Source organism: Ranitomeya imitator, chromosome 3, assembly GCF_032444005.1.
Source record: "Ranitomeya imitator isolate aRanImi1 chromosome 3, aRanImi1.pri, whole genome shotgun sequence".
In the NCBI taxonomy this organism is placed as follows: domain Eukaryota; kingdom Metazoa; phylum Chordata; class Amphibia; order Anura; family Dendrobatidae; genus Ranitomeya; species Ranitomeya imitator.
In genome coordinates this window covers 305,859,995-305,876,293 of record NC_091284.1, presented here as the reverse complement: position 1 = coordinate 305,876,293, position 16,299 = coordinate 305,859,995, and positions in this window count along the sequence as shown.

The following is a 16,299-nucleotide window of genomic DNA, read 5'->3' as shown; positions in this document are numbered from 1 at the left end:
CTGCTGACATCCTGTGCCCGTTCTGTCATGTGCTGCTCCCATCCTGCGACCGTTCTGTCATGTGCTGCTGCCATTCTGCGCCCGTTCTGTCATGTGCTGCTGACATCCTGCGCCCATTCTGTCATGTGCTGCTGCCATCCTGCGCCCGTTCTGTCATGTGCTGCTGCCATCCTGCGCCCGTTCTGTCACGTGCTGCTGCCATCCTGCGCCCGTTCTGTCATGTGCTGCTGCCATCCTGCGCCCGTTCTGTCATGTGCTGCTCCCATCCTGCGCCCCTGTTCTGTCATGTGCTGCTCCCATCCTGCGCCCGTTCTGTCATGTGCTGTTCCCATCCTGCGCCCGTTCTGTCATGTGCTGTTCCCATTCTGCGCCCGTTCTGTCATGTGCTGCTCCCATCCTGCGCTCGTTCTGTCATGTGCTGCTGCCATCCTGCGCCCGTTCTGTCATGTGCTGCTGCCATCCTGCGCCCGTTCTGTCATGTGCTGCTCCCATCCTGCGCCCCCGTTCTGTCATGTGCTGCTCCCATCCTGCGCCTACATTCTGTCATTTGCTGCTCCCATCCTGTCATGTGCTGCTCCCATCCTGCGCCCCCGTTCTGTCATGTGCTGCTCCCATCCTGCGCCCCCGTTCTGTCATGTGCTGCTCCCATCCTGCGCCCCCGTTCTGTCATGTGCTGCACCCATCCTGCTCCCCTGTTCTGTCATGTGCTGCTCCCATCCTGCGCCCGTTCTGTCATGTGCTGCTCCCATCCTGCGCCCGTTCTGTCATGTGCTGCTGCCATCCTGCGCCCGTTCTGTCATGTGCTGCTGGCATCCTGCGCCCGTTCTGTCATGTGCTGCTCCCATCCTGCGCCCCCATTCTGTCATGTGCTGCTCCATCCTGCATCCCCATCCTGTCATGTGCTGCTCCCATCCTGCGCCCCCGTTCTGTCATGTGCTGCTCCCATCCTGCGCCCCCGTTCTGTCATGTGCTGCTCCCATCCTGCGCCTCCATTCTGTCATTTGCTGCTCCCATCCTGTCATGTGCTGCTCCCATCCTGCACCCCCGTTCTTTCATGTGCTGCTCCCATCCTGCACCCCCGTTCTGTCATGTGCTGCTCCCATCCTGCGCCCCCGTTCTGTCATGTGCTGCTCCCATCCTGCTCCACTGTTCTGTCATGTGCTGCTCCCATCCTGCGCCCCTGTTCTGTCATGTGCTGCTCCCATCCTGCGCCCGTTCTGTCATGTGCTGCTGCCATCCTGCGCCCGTTCTGTCATGTGCTGCTGCCATCCTGCGCCCGTTCTGTCATGTGCTGCTCCCATCCTGCTCCCCTGTTCTGTCATGTGCTGCTCCCATCCTGCGCCCCTGTTCTGTCATGTGCTGCTCCCATCCTGCGCCCGTTCTGTCATGTGCTGCTCCCATCCTGCGCCCGTTCTGTCATGTGCTGCTCCCATCCTGCGCCCGTTCTGTCATGTGTTGCTGCCATCCTGCGCCCGTTCTGTCATGTGCTGCTGCCATCCTGCGCCCGTTCTGTCATGTGCTGCTCCATCCTGCATCCCCATCCTGTCATGTGCTGCTCCCATCCTGCGCCCCCGTTCTGTCATGTGCTGCTCCCATCCTGCGCCCCCGTTCTGTCATGTGCTGCTCCCATCCTGCGCCTCCATTCTGTCATTTGCTGCTCCCATCCTGTCATGTGCTGCTCCCATCCTGCACCCCCGTTCTTTCATGTGCTGCTCCCATCCTGCGCCCCCGTTCTGTCATGTGCTGCTCCCATCCTGCTCCACTGTTCTGTCATGTGCTGCTCCCATCCTGCGCCCCTGTTCTGTCATGTGCTGCTCCCATCCTGCGCCCGTTTTGTCATGTGCTGCTGCCATCCTGCGCCCGTTCTGTCATGTGCTGCTGCCATCCTGCGCCCGTTCTGTCATGTGCTGCTCCCATCCTGCTCCCCTGTTCTGTCATGTGCTGCTCCCATCCTGCGCCCCTGTTCTGTCATGTGCTGCTCCCATCCTGCGCCCGTTCTATCATGTGCTTTTTCCATCCTGCGCCCGTTCTGTCATGTGCTGCTCCCATCCTGCGCCCTTTCTGTCATGTGCTGCTCCCATCCTGCGCCCGTTCTGTCATGTGCTGCTGCCATCCTGCGCCCGTTGTGTCATGTGCTGCTCCCATCCTGCTCCCCTGTTCTGTCATGTGCTGCTCCTATCCTGCGCCCGTTCTGTCATGTGCTGCTCCCATCCTGTCATGTGCTGCTCCCATCCTGTGCCCCTGTTCTTTCATGTGCTGCTCCCATCCTGTGCCCCCGTTCTGTCATGTGCTACTGCCATCCTGCGCCCATTCTGTCATGTGCTGCTCCCATCCTGCGCCCGTTCTGTCATGTGCTGCTGCCATTCTGCGCCCGTTCTGTCATGTGCTGCTGCCATCCTGCGCCCGTTCTGTCATGTGCTGCTGCCATCCTGCGTCCGTTCTGTCATGTGCTGCTGACATCCTGCACCCGTTCTGTCATGTGCTGCTGACATCCTGCGCCCGTTCTGTCATGTGCTGCTGACATCCTGCGCCCGTTCTGTCATGTGCTGCTGACATCCTGCGCCCGTTCTGTCATGTGCTTCTGCCATTCTGTGCCCGTTCTGTCGTGTGCTGCTGCCATCCTGTCATGTGCTGCTCCCATCCTGTGCCCCTGTTCTTTCATGTGCTGCTCCCATCCTGTGCCCCTGTTCTGTCATGTGCTACTGCCATCCTGCGCCCATTCTGTCATGTGCTGCTCCCATCCTGCGCCCGTTCTGTCATGTGCTGCTGCCATTCTGCGCCCGTTCTGTCATGTGCTGCTGCCATCCTGCGCCCGTTCTGTCATGTGCTGCTGCCGTCCTGCGTCCGTTCTGTCATGTGCTGCTGACATCCTGCGCCCGTTCTGTCATGTGCTGCTGACATCCTGCGCCCGTTCTGTCATGTGCTGCTGACATCCTGCGCCCGTTCTGTCATGTGCTTCTGCCATTCTGTGCCCGTTCTGTCGTGTGCTGCTGCCATCCTGCGCCCGTTCTGTCATGTGCTGCTGCCATCCTGCACCCGTTCTGTCATGTGCTGCTGCCATCCTGCGCCCGTTCTGTCATGTGCTGCTGCCATCCTGCGCCCGTTCTGTCATGTGCTGCTGCCATCCTGCGCCCGTTCTGTCATGTGCTGCTCCCATCCTGCTCCCCTGTTCTGTCATGTGCTGCTCCTATCCTGCGCCTGTTCTGTCATGTGCTGTTCCCATCCTGCGCCCGTTCTGTCATGTGCTGCTCCCATTCTGCGCCCGTTCTGTCATGTGCTGCTCCCATCCTGCGCCCGTTCTGTCATGTGCTGCTGCCATCCTGCGCCCGTTCTGTCATGTGCTGCTCCCATCCTGCTCCCCTGTTCTGTCATGTGCTGCTCCTATCCTGCGCCTGTTCTGTCATGTGCTGCTCCCATCCTGTCATGTGCTGCTCCCATCCTGTGCCCCCGTTCTTTCATGTGCTGCTCCCATCCTGTGCCCCCGTTCTGTCATGTGTTGCTGCCATCCTGCGTCCGTTCTGTCATGTGCTGCTCCCATCCTGCGCCCGTTCTGTCATGTGCTGCTGCCATTCTGCGCCTGTTCTGTCATGTGCTGCTGCCATCCTGCGTCCGTTCTGTCATGTGCTGCTGACATCCTGCGCCCGTTCTGTCATGTGCTGCTGACATCCTGTGCCCGTTCTGTCATGTGCTGCTCCCATCCTGCGACCGTTCTGTCATGTGCTGCTGCCATTCTGCGCCCGTTCTGTCATGTGCTGCTGACATCCTGCGCCCATTCTGTCATGTGCTGCTGCCATCCTGCGCCCGTTCTGTCATGTGCTGCTGCCATCCTGCGCCCGTTCTGTCACGTGCTGCTGCCATCCTGCGCCCGTTCTGTCATGTGCTGCTGCCATCCTGCGCCCGTTCTGTCATGTGCTGCTCCCATCCTGCGCCCCTGTTCTGTCATGTGCTGCTCCCATCCTGCGCCCGTTCTGTCATGTGCTGTTCCCATCCTGTGCCCGTTCTGTCATGTGCTGTTCCCATTCTGCGCCCGTTCTGTCATGTGCTGCTCCCATCCTGCGCCCGTTCTGTCATGTGCTGCTGCCATCCTGCGCCCGTTCTGTCATGTGCTGCTCCCATCCTGCTCCCCTGTTCTGTCATGTGCTGCTCCTATCCTGCACCCGTTCTGTCATGTGCTGCTCCCATCCTGTCATGTGCTGCTCCCATCCTGTGCCCCCGTTCTTTCATGTGCTGCTACCATCCTGTGCCCCCGTTCTGTCATGTGTTGCTGCCATCCTGCGCCCGTTCTATCATGTGCTGCTCCCATCCTGCGCCTGTTCTGTCATGTGCTGCTGCCATTCTGCGCCTGTTCTGTCATGTGCTGCTGCCATCCTGCGCCCGTTCTGTCATGTGCTGCTGCCATTCTGCGCCTGTTCTGTCATGTGCTGCTGACATCCTGCGCCCATTCTGTCATGTGCTGCTGCCATCCTGCGCCCGTTCTGTCATGTGCTGCTGCCATCCTGCGCCCGTTCTGTCACGTGCTGCTGCCATCCTGCGCCCGTTCTGTCATGTGCTGCTGCCATCCTGCGCCCGTTCTGTCATGTGCTGCTCCCATCCTGCGCCCCTGTTCTGTCATGTGCTGCTCCCATCCTGCGCCCGTTCTGTCATGTGCTGTTCCCATCCTGCGCCCGTTCTGTCATGTGCTGTTCCCATTCTGCGCCCGTTCTGTCATGTGCTGCTCCCATCCTGCGCCCGTTCTGTCATGTGCTGCTGCCATCCTGCGCCCGTTCTGTCATGTGCTGCTCCCATCCTGCTCCCCTGTTCTGTCATGTGCTGCTCCTATCCTGCACCCGTTCTGTCATGTGCTGCTCCCATCCTGTCATGTGCTGCTCCCATCCTGTGCCCCCGTTCTTTCATGTGCTGCTACCATCCTGTGCCCCCGTTCTGTCATGTGTTGCTGCCATCCTGCGCCCGTTCTATCATGTGCTGCTCCCATCCTGCGCCCGTTCTGTCATGTGCTGCTGCCATTCTGCGCCTGTTCTGTCATGTGCTGCTGCCATCCTGCGCCCGTTCTGTCATGTGCTGCTGCCATTCTGCGCCTGTTCTGTCATGTGTTGCTGCCATTCTGCGCCCGTTCTGTCATGTGCTGCTGCCATCCTGCGCCCGTTCTGTCATGTGCTGCTGCCATCCTGCGCCCGTTCTGTCATGTGCTGCTGCCATCCTGCGCCCGTTCTGTCATGTGCTGCTGCCATCCTGTGCCCATTCTGTCATGTGCTGCTGCCATCCTGCCCCTGTTCTGTCATGTGCTGCTCCCATCCGGCGCCACCATTGTATTATATGCCCCCCATAAGACGCTCCAGTGTGTATGCCCCCGTATGCTGCTGCCATATAAAAAAAAAAAAAATACCATACTCACCTATCGTCCGGCTCCACTGCAGGTGTGTCTTCAAGAAAATGGCGCCGGAAAGCGCGGACTGCGCAGGCGCCGATTCCGGCAGCAGGAATCGGCGCCTGCGCAGTCCGCGCTTTCCGGCGCCATTTTCTTGAAGACACACCTGCAGTGGAGCCGGAGTGTGTCTTCAAGAAAATGGCACCGGAAAGCGCGGACTGCGCAGGCGCCGATTCCGGCAGCAGGAATCGGCTCCTGCGCAGTCCGCGCTTTCCGGCGCCATTTTCTTGAAGATACACTCCGACTCCTCTGCCTGTGACTGGTCAGAGGGCGGCGCCGGCACGCATTAAGCGCGTCATCGCGCCCTCTGAACTGTCACAGCAGAGGAGCCGGGAGATGGAGCCGCACGCAGCACTGGAACGGGGAAAGGTGAATATACTTACCCTCCTGGCAGTCCCTGACTCTCCGGTGGAGATCGCGGTATGCGTTTAGTGCTTACGCATACCGCGATCTCCTGGGAGCGTTACTCTGTGGGGGCCAGACTGCGCTGGCGCTTGCGCCTGCGCAGTCTATAAAGGCTTCGGACAGAGTGATGCTCCCAGCGTTATATTATAGATATATATATATATATAACCTCAAAGTGTGCAACGCTTTCCTGACCACCGAACCAGTGATTTCCAAACATAAGAACAAAAAAAGGAAAACAGCACAAAAAGTAACTAAAGAAAAAAGTGAATTTTAATGCCTGAACGGCGTGGCAACGTTTCGGATATACTATCCTTTTTCAAGCAGAAAATATATATATTTTTATTTTTTTATTTTTTTTTAGATATCATTTATTCATGCCATTTAGCTCATATGCACCTTCATCAATCTTGACAAGTAAAAAATCATGGCATTTTTCTTTTTGGAACAGCGTGTTCGATTTCCATTCAATTGAGCCCTTTTTTTTTTTATTACATCCATTACACATTTTTTTCTATAAAAAAGAGAAATTAAAAATGTTGTTAATGCCATATAATTATTTCGAAAAAATCCATAAATATATACTGTGAATATATCATGTTCTCATCTTTGAACTTTAACACTGGAATGGCAGGTGATTTTATTTGACGCCTGAATTTGAATGTTACATCTATTTAAAGTCCTGAAACGTCTGTATATGTATACTGTGGTGTCCAGATGAAGAAGTCTTGTGCTTTGAAATGCGTTGAATAAATCCATGATTTAATGGCTACATATTTGGACCCTCAATCATTCAGCAGCGCAGTTTAAATCCACGTTTTACTCCCTTTTTTAATAACTAGACTAAGACACAGCAAAAACAGTTAAATTGAGCCCAAAAAATGCCACAATTTTTAGCCCACAGACAGGTGAGGCGTGTGACAGAGATATCCCACTTTAAATTATTTGGCCTGTATTTTTTTTAACCCCTTAACCTCCAAGGGTGGTTTGTACGTTAATGACCGGGCCAATTTTACAATTCTGCTCACTGTCCATTTAGAAGGTTATAACTCTGGAACACTTCAACGGATCCTGATGATTCTAAGATTTTTTTTTCTTATGACATATTGTACTTCAAGATAGTGGTTAAATTTCTTTGATATTACCTGCATTTATTTGTGGAAAAAACAGAAATTTGGCAAAAATTTTGAAAATTTCACAATTTTCCAAATTTGAATTTTTATGCCCTTAAATCACAGAGATATGTCACACAAAATACTTAAAGGGAACCTGTCACCCTTTTTTCAAGAAGAGCTAAAAATAGCGTTAAATAGGGGCAGAGCTGGGCTTTACATTAGTGTATTTTGGAGCCTTTATTCCCCACCTATGCTGCCGAAATGCCTTTGTAAAGTCGCCGTTTTGGGCTGTCACTCACGCTGGTCAGGTCATATGGGTGTGGTGACAGCGCTGTTTCTCCCCCAGATCTCCGTTGGTGGCGTAGTGGTGTGCGCATGTCCAAGTGGCGAATCCACTGCGCAGCTCCAAGGAAAATAGCGCGATCTGCGCTATTCATCCGTTTATCGGTGGGCTCGGCCATCTTTGTGAGGCCACGCGTGCGCAGATGGTTCTTCTCGGCTTCACGGGGCTTCAGGAAAATGGCAGCGAAATGCCGCGCGTGCGCAGATAGGGATCGCGGTGGCCATTTTCCTGTAGCCGAGATGCAAACTCGGCTTCAGGAAAATGGCCGTCGAGATCGCCATCTGCGCATGCGCGGCATCCCGTGGCCATTTTCCTGAAGCCCTGGGAAGCCGAGAAGAACCATCTGCGCACGCGCGGCCTCACAAAGATGGCCGAGCCCACCGATAACCGGCTGAATAGCGCAGATTGCGCTATTTTCCTTGAAGCTGCGCAGTGGATTCGCCACTTGGACATGCGCACACCACTACGCCACCAACGGAGATCTGGGGGAGAAACAGCGCTGTTACCACGCCCATATGACCTGACCAGCCTGAGTGACAGCCCAAAATGGCGACTTTACAAAGGTATTTTGGCAGCATAGGTGGGGAATAAAGGCTCCAAAATACACTAATGTAAAGCACAGCTCTGCCCCTATTTAACGCTATTTTTAGCTCTTCTTGAAAAAACGGGGTGACAGGTTCCCTATAATGAGTAACATTTCCCACATGTCTACTTTACATCAGCACAACTTAGGAGCTAAAAAATTTTTTGTTAGGGAGTTATAAGGGTTAAAAGTTGACCAGCAATTTCTCATTTTTACAGCATCATTTTTTTAAGGGACTACATCACATTTGAAGTCACTTTGAGGGGTATATATAATAGAAAATACCCAAATGTAACAACATTCTAAAAACTGCACCCCTCAAGTTGCTCAAAACCACATTCAAGAAGTTTATTAACCCTTCAGGTAGTTCACAGGAATTTTTGGAATGTTTTTAAAAAAAATGAACATTTAATTTTTTTTTTTTACAAAAAATTTACTTCAGCTCCAATTTGTTTTATTTTACCAAGGGTAACAGAAGAAATTGGACCCCTAAATTTGTTGTACAATTTGTCCTGAGTACGCTGATGCCCCATATGTGGGGGTAAATCACTGTTTGGGCGCATGGCAGAGCTCGGAAGGGAAGGAGCGCCATTTGACTTTTCAATGCAAAATTGGCTGGAATCGAGATAGGACGCCATGTCGCATTTGGAGAGCCTCTGATGTGCCTAAACATTGAAACCCCCACAAGTGACACCATTTTGGAAAGTCGACCCCCTAAGGAACTTATCTAGATGTGTGGTGAGCACTTTGACCTACCAAGTGCTTCACAGAAGTTTATAATGTAGAGCCGTAAAAATAAAAAATCATATTTTTTCATAAAAATTATATTTCACCCCTAATTTTTTTATTTTCCCAAGGGTAACAGAAGAAATTGGACCATAAAAGTTATTGTGAAATTTGTCCTGAGTACGCTGATACCCCATTTGTGGGGGTAAACCACTGTTTGTGTGCATGGCAGAGCTCGGAAGGGAAGGAGCTCCGTTTGACTTCTTCAATGCAAAATTTACAAGAATTGAGATACCATGTCACGTTTGGAGAGCCCCTGATGTGCCCAAACATTGAAACCCCCCACAAGTGACACCATTTTGAAAAGTAGACCCCCGAAGGATCTTATCTAGATGTGTTGTGAAAACTTTTAACCCCCAAGTGTTTCACTACAGCTTATAACACAGAGCCATGAAAATAACAATTTTTTTTCCACAAAAAATATTCTTTAGCCACCAGTTTTGTATTTTCCCAAGAGTAACAGGAGAAATTGGACGACAAAAGTTGCTGTCCAATTTGTACTGAGTACGCTGATACCCCATATGTGGGGGGGGGGGACCACCGTTTGGGTGCATGGCAGAGCTCGGAAGGGAAGGAGCGCCATTTGGAATGCAGATTTAGATCGATTGGTCTGCAGGCGTCATGTTGCATTTAAATCCGATAAGAAAAAATGTACACAGGAACCAATTATATAAAAAATTACAATTTTATTGACAATAAAACAAAAGTGAAAAACATACAAACATAGGTATTAAAAAGTGGGAAACCAAAATTTGGCAGAGGAACGCACCATGCTTTCTACAGAGGCACTACAAAAAAACTAAACACACCGATGTAATAAACATAGCTATACGTCAAACACCAAAATATATGAGTACATAATACAAGATTAGTATAACTATAAACGTAAGGTAATTGCATAAAAGTGTCCAATAGTAGTGTAAAAATTATTACCTATGGTGGGTGCCAATGCCTGCCCCTACGCACGTTTTGGCAAACTGCCTTCTTCTGGGGGTGGCAACACACCAACAAGAGCAAGGTTATATAGTTTAAAAAGACCAATCACATAAAACATAACAAATCAGCGACAAACTAACAATCCCTCTCTATGGTTGATACTGCATCCATCTAAAATCAGCAAGGGGGGTGTAGAATAACACATGTATACACCCAATTATTGATCACGACTACCACACAGGCCATATTGCCCGCCCATCTAATTTACATAAGAGCATATACTGCACTATAGAAGTGGGTTAAACATTGTATAACTAGCGGCCAATCAAATAATAAAGGTGTGTCCCAAAATCAAATTCGTATACAGGAGACACCCCCAAAAAAATAGTGCCTATCAAATTTGTAAAAAGACATCCAGTGAAGATGAACGAAATGTCTACAATAGTGTACCAGATACTTGCAGCGCACACTGCTCCGTCTGATGCGGAGAGGGACATCGTGGAGCCCATCAGAGTCAATGATCCGGACACGAACCAGACTCCGCCGAACACGTGGGCAAAAATCGGGTCACATGACCGGAGCGCCGAGTCGAAAGACATGCCCCGCGATGCCCCCAGGCCCCAAAGGCGGCAGCGCGTCCGCACATCTGCACATCATATGGAGCACCGAATCATAAGGTATGTAACCAAGGTGCCTGAACGTCACGCATACTCACAATCATCTACCAATCATTCGCATACACCCACAATTAAACATGCCCCAGCATGGAATGTATTACCATGCTGAGGAAAAAAGCCTAAAAAGGTGACTGTGCATATACAAAAATAACATGCATATACAGGTAATAGTAACATAGTAACATAGAAACATAGTTAGTAAGGCCGAAAAAAGACATTTGTCCATCCAGTTCAGCCTATATTCCATCATAATAAATCCCCAGATCTACGTCCTTCTACAGAACCTAATTGTATGATACAATATTGTTCTGCTCCAGGAAGACATCCAGGCCACTCTTGAACCCCTCGACTGAGTTCGCCATCACCACCTCCTCAGGCAAGCAATTCCAGATTCTCACTGCCCTAACAGCAAAGAATGCCCCCTTGTGCCCGTCACCTTCCTTGGTATAAACAGATCCTCAGCGAGATATTTGTATTGTCCCCTTATATACTTATACATGGTTATTAGATCGCCCCTCAGTCGTCTTTTTTCTAGACTAAATAATCCTAATTTCGCTAATCTATCTGGGTATTGTAGTTCTCCCATCCCCTTTATTAATTTTGTTGCCCTCCTTTGTACTCTCTCTAGTTCCATTATATCCTTCCTGAGCACCGGTGCCCAAAACTGGACACAGTACTCCATGTGCGGTCTAACTAGGGATTTGTACAGAGGCAGTATAATGCTCTCATCATGTGTATCCAGACCTCTTTTAATGCACCCCATGATCCTGTTTGCCTTGGCAGCTGCTGCCTGGCACTGGCTGCTCCAGGTAAGTTTATCATTAACTAGGATCCCCAAGTCCTTCTCCCTGTCAGATTTACCCAGTGGTTTCCCATTCAGTGTGTAATGGTGACATTGATTCCTTCTTCCCATGTGTATAACCTTACATTTATCATTGTTAAACCTCATCTGCCACCTTTCAGCCCAAGTTTCCAACTTATCCAGATCCATCTGTAGCAGAATACTATCTTCTCTTGTATTAACTGCTTTACATAGTTTTGTATCATCTGCAAATATCGATATTTTACTGTGTAAACCTTCTACCAGATCATTAATGAATATGTTGAAGAGAACAGGTCCCAATACTGACCCCTGCGGTACCCCACTGGTCACAGCGACCCAGTTAGAGACTATACCATTTATAACCACCCTCTGCTTTCTATCACTAAGCCAGTTACTAACCCATTTACACACAATTTCCCCCAGACCAAGCATTCTCATTTTGTGTACCAACCTCTTGTGCGGCACGGTATCAAACGCTTTGGAAAAATCGAGATATATATACATATATACAAACATATATACTTAAAATAATATAAGTGGTGAATACACCAAATTAATGAAATATAAAGACACACATTGTTAGGGCTAGCGGAACGCACCAAATTATAAGAGAGATGGTATAAGGTGCGTTCGCAGCCCGGGGTCCACCATGCAGAGATGGAACCTGCTGCTGAGTAATGACGGACTATATGGCGGTCCAATGTGGATATACACACGGGTTAACTTCACCCTGTGTGAGGGAAGCAAACCCTGTTGCGTCACAGGGCCGCGGTACCGCACCAAGAGAGCAAGCAAGGAGTCACAGGACTCTATCCCAAGGTACAGGATTAGAGTACATTCAGACCACTTGCGCTCGACACCACAACTGGGGTGTCAGAGTAACTGAAAATATAACTTAAATGCACAAGAGTGCGTGCTGTGCCGCGTTGGCGGATGCCACTAACCACCCAGACTTGGGATAGGAAAGTGTTGTGAATTCTGTGGCAGAGCTCCCTCCTGTGGTCACAAGTGGTACTTCGGCTGGTTCTCTCTGTGAGCTTCCGTTGGTGGAGGAAAGTGGTACTGCGGCTTCTGAGTTTCCTTCCTCAGGTGATGTGGTGAAGTCGTTAGGTGCTGCTCTATTTAACTCCACCTAGTGCTTTGATCCTGGCCTCCAGCCAATATTCTAGTATTGAACCTGTTTCCTCCTGGATCGTTCCTGTGGCCTGCTGCTCTGCATAGCTAAGTTACTCTTTGCTATTTGTTTGCTGTTTTTTTCTGTCCAGCTTGTCAATTTGTTTTTTCTGCTTGCTGGAAGCTCTGGGACGCAGAGGGTGTACCTCCGTGCCGTTAGTTCGGTACAGAGGGTCTTTTTGCCCCCTTTGCTTGGTTTTTGTAGGGTTTTGTGTTGACCGCAAAGTTACCTTTCCTATCCTCGCTCTGTTCAGAAAGTTGGGCCTCATTTTGCTAAATCTATTTCATCTCTACGTTTGTCTTTTCATCTTAACTCACAGTCATTATATGTGGGGGCTGCCTTTTCCTTTGGGGTATTTCTCTGAGGCAAGGTAGGCTTATTTTCTATCTTCAGGCTAGCTAGTTTCTCAGGCCGTGCCGAGTTGCATAGGGAGCGTCAGGCGCAATCCACAGCTGCCTTTAGTGTGTTGGAGAGGATTAGGGATTGCGGTCAACAGAGTTCCCACGTCTCAGAGCTCGTTCTTGTTTTTTGGGTTATTGCCAGGTCACTGTATGTGCGCTGACCTCTATGTCCATTGTGGTACTGAATTACCTTTCATAACAGGAAAGTGCTCTAATAGCGCACCGCGCCACACAGGCGGTCAGAGCAATTAGATGCTGTTTCGTGTGTTTATTGCTGATAGCTCAGCCGGGCGCTAGATAGCAGACATCCACCTTACGCGAGCAGTCATACACAAGGGAGGGAATGACTAAAGAACGACTTGCACTCATCAACACACACACGTTTTCAAATGTACACTAGCGCATGGCCGAGCGGCCATGCAAACCTTTTATAGCGGCAGTGGTACAAGACCTCCCAGATGGACCAATAGGAGCCACAACAGGACCTGAGCATGTGACCCCCGACCTCCAATGGGAGGTCGTCCCATGGGCATGCTCAGTATGGGAAAAACAGGACTTAGTCCCAGAAAGACCTGCTCGCTGCTGAACATTGCTGGCTACAAGGGCAGAGCCTGGAAGGGCAGTAGTAACCTGTCGTCCAGTATCAGCCTGAGCTAGACGCTGGGACCGACGTCTCCGCTGAGCAGACTCCACTGTGGCTGGAGAAGAATGAGAGACCGCAGTGGAGATGGTTCGAGATTTCCCCTGTGCAGAGGCAGGAACTCGACACCTAACACACATAAAAATGAATTGTATATATAAGGCTATAGAGCATGGCATTGATACAAATATAACAAGCACAATAAATATAGTGTAGTTAACATCATATAGTATAGTGACCAACTATAAAGTGAAAAAAATATATCATTCTTCACATTCATCATGAGTAGAGTTGAGCGACCTTGACCTTTTTAGAGTCGAGCCGGGTTTTGCGAAACCCGACTATGTCCAAAGTCGGGTCGAGTGAAATCGGCCGATTATGACGTAAAGTCGGGATCGACCGAAACACGAAACCCAATGCAAGTCAATGGGGCAGCATAGTCGGCAGTGAGTGGGGGCCAGGAAAACACCTAGAGTACCCATTTTAATGTCAAAACCATCCATTCTTCTTAATGAAGCTTGTCAAGCGTAATTTACCTTATAATAATTGGAAGGCATTTGAAATTGGGGGTCATTTGGCTAAAGTTGTGGGGGGTAGGGCTGGTTCAAGTAATTAGTGGGCCCAGGAAATCTGGACCACGTCACGGCAGTGGAGCAGGGAGAGGTAAGTATTTCAACTTTGCAAGTGCTGTGAACCTGAGCAAGCAGGGGGGGCCCACTCGTTGGCATTGGCACTGGCACAGGGCCCCTCAAAGTACAGCGGTGTGTTTGCACGGCGGGGGCGCCTCCCACCGGCAGCAACACTTTTGCGTACTATGAGAGGCCCTGTGCCAGTGACGTCGCCAACTAGTATTCCTCCCCCCACCTGATGAAGGAACCTGCACTTTCATCTGTACCTTCCTCTTTGTCCCCGTGTAAGGTGGTATGGTATGCGGGAAGAGCAACCTGACTTTCAGCAGGGTCACAATGTTGTTGTGTAGCGTGCACGGGGAATGTTGCGTTATGGGTCAATGTACCAGCAGACTCATCTATCACTGGCTGGGCAATGGGCACGATGAAGTGGAAACACAGATATAGGCCCAAAGAAGAAAGTGGGCTAAATGCAGTTCAAAATTGGTAACACAGGAATAACCAGGGGGCATTGCAGTGGAGGACAACTGGAATGAGAGGCTGACACAGAGAGTAGGGCCAAATCAGTAAGTAGTCGAAATGCAGTTCAAAATTGGCAACCGTAGTAAACAGGCGGCACAGCTTTGTTCAGTGGAGGAGAACAGCAAGGAGTGGCAGACACCGATAGTAGGCCCCAACCCAACTAGTAGGCCAAATGCAGTCTAACATTAACAACTACTTAACGAGAGGCTGAAAATGGAATTTCAGGACAGGAAACCAGGAGAACAGCAAGGAGTGGCAGACACCGATAGTAGGCCCCAAACCAACTAGTACGCCAAATGCAGTTGTTCCATTTAACCACAATTTAATGAGAGCCTGAAGATAGAAGCTCAGGAAAGGCAACCTGGGGAACACCTTGGAGTGTAACACACCATCTCTCTCCACCCCATACCCATTTTGTAGGCCTAATGCTGTGTACTTTTCTACAACTACTAAACGAGAGTCGGAAGACCGAAGCAATGGCAAGGAAACCTGGGGAACACCTTGGAGTGTAACACACCATCTCTCTCCACCCCATACCCAATTTGTAGGCCTAATGCAGCCTACTTTCCGACACCTACTAAACGAGAGCATGAAGATCGAAGTTCAGGAAAGGCAACCTGGGGAACACCTTGGAGTGTAACACACCATCTCTCTCCACCCCATACCCATTTTGTAGGCCTAATGCAGCGTACTTTTCTACAACTACTAAACGAGAGCATGAAGATCGAAGCTCAGGAAAGGCAACCTGGTGAAAACCTTGGAGTGTAACACAACCTGTCTCTACACCCCATACCAAATTTGTAGGCCTAATGCAGCGTAGTTTCCACCAACTACTAAACGAGAGCCGGAAGATCGAAGCTCATGAAAGGCAACCCGGGGAACACCTTGGGGTGTAACACAACCTCTCTCTACACCACGAAAGGGCTGATTCTTAGGAAGGAAGGCTGTTGTAAATAAGCATTGCGCGTCCGAGGGTGATTATATTCTTATTCGGTATCTACTCACCCTCGGACGCGCCATGCTTCTTGATTTGTAATTAATGTTTATTTGCAATGTGCTTTTGACTTACTCAATTATTTTTTTAATTATTGATTTTATTAAATTAATAGTTTAACATCTTATTGGAAATAATTTAAAGGAGACGCGACAGGACAACACTCGGTGGATGCCATATCTGTGTTAACAACTCCAAAAAACTTTCAGTTAACTTCTTGCAGGAGAAAGAAATTGTAGCTGTTGGACCTTTGTAGTACAGTTCCAGATATTTGTTGTGTGTTTGTTTTGATTGTTAAAATGTCTGCATTTGAGATCTCAACACGATCTTATTTTTTATAATCAAATTAATTTTTTAAATATTTTATTAGGTTGGTTCAAGGGGTACACGGGCCGCAGTAGACAGGTCAGTGGAGGCCTAGTGGAAGGAGGGACCGCAGATGCGCCACTGTTTCACCCATACACAATTAGTAGGCCTAATGCAGCGTAGTTTCCAACAGCTACTAAACGAGAGCCGGAAGATCGAAGCTCAGGAAAGGCAACCTGGGGAACACCTTGGAGTGTAACACAACCTCTCTCTACACCACGGAAGGGCTGATTCTTAGGAAGGAAGGCAGTTTTAAATAAGCATTGCGCGTCCGAGGGTGATTATATTCTTATTCGGTATCTACTCACCCTCGGACGCGCCATGCTTCTTGATTTGTAATTAATGTTTATTTGCAATGTGCTTTTGACTTACTCAATTATTTTTTTAATTATTGATTTTATTAAATTAATAGTTTAACATCTTATTGGAAATAATTTAAAGGAGACGCGACAGGACAACACTCGGTGGATGCCATATCTG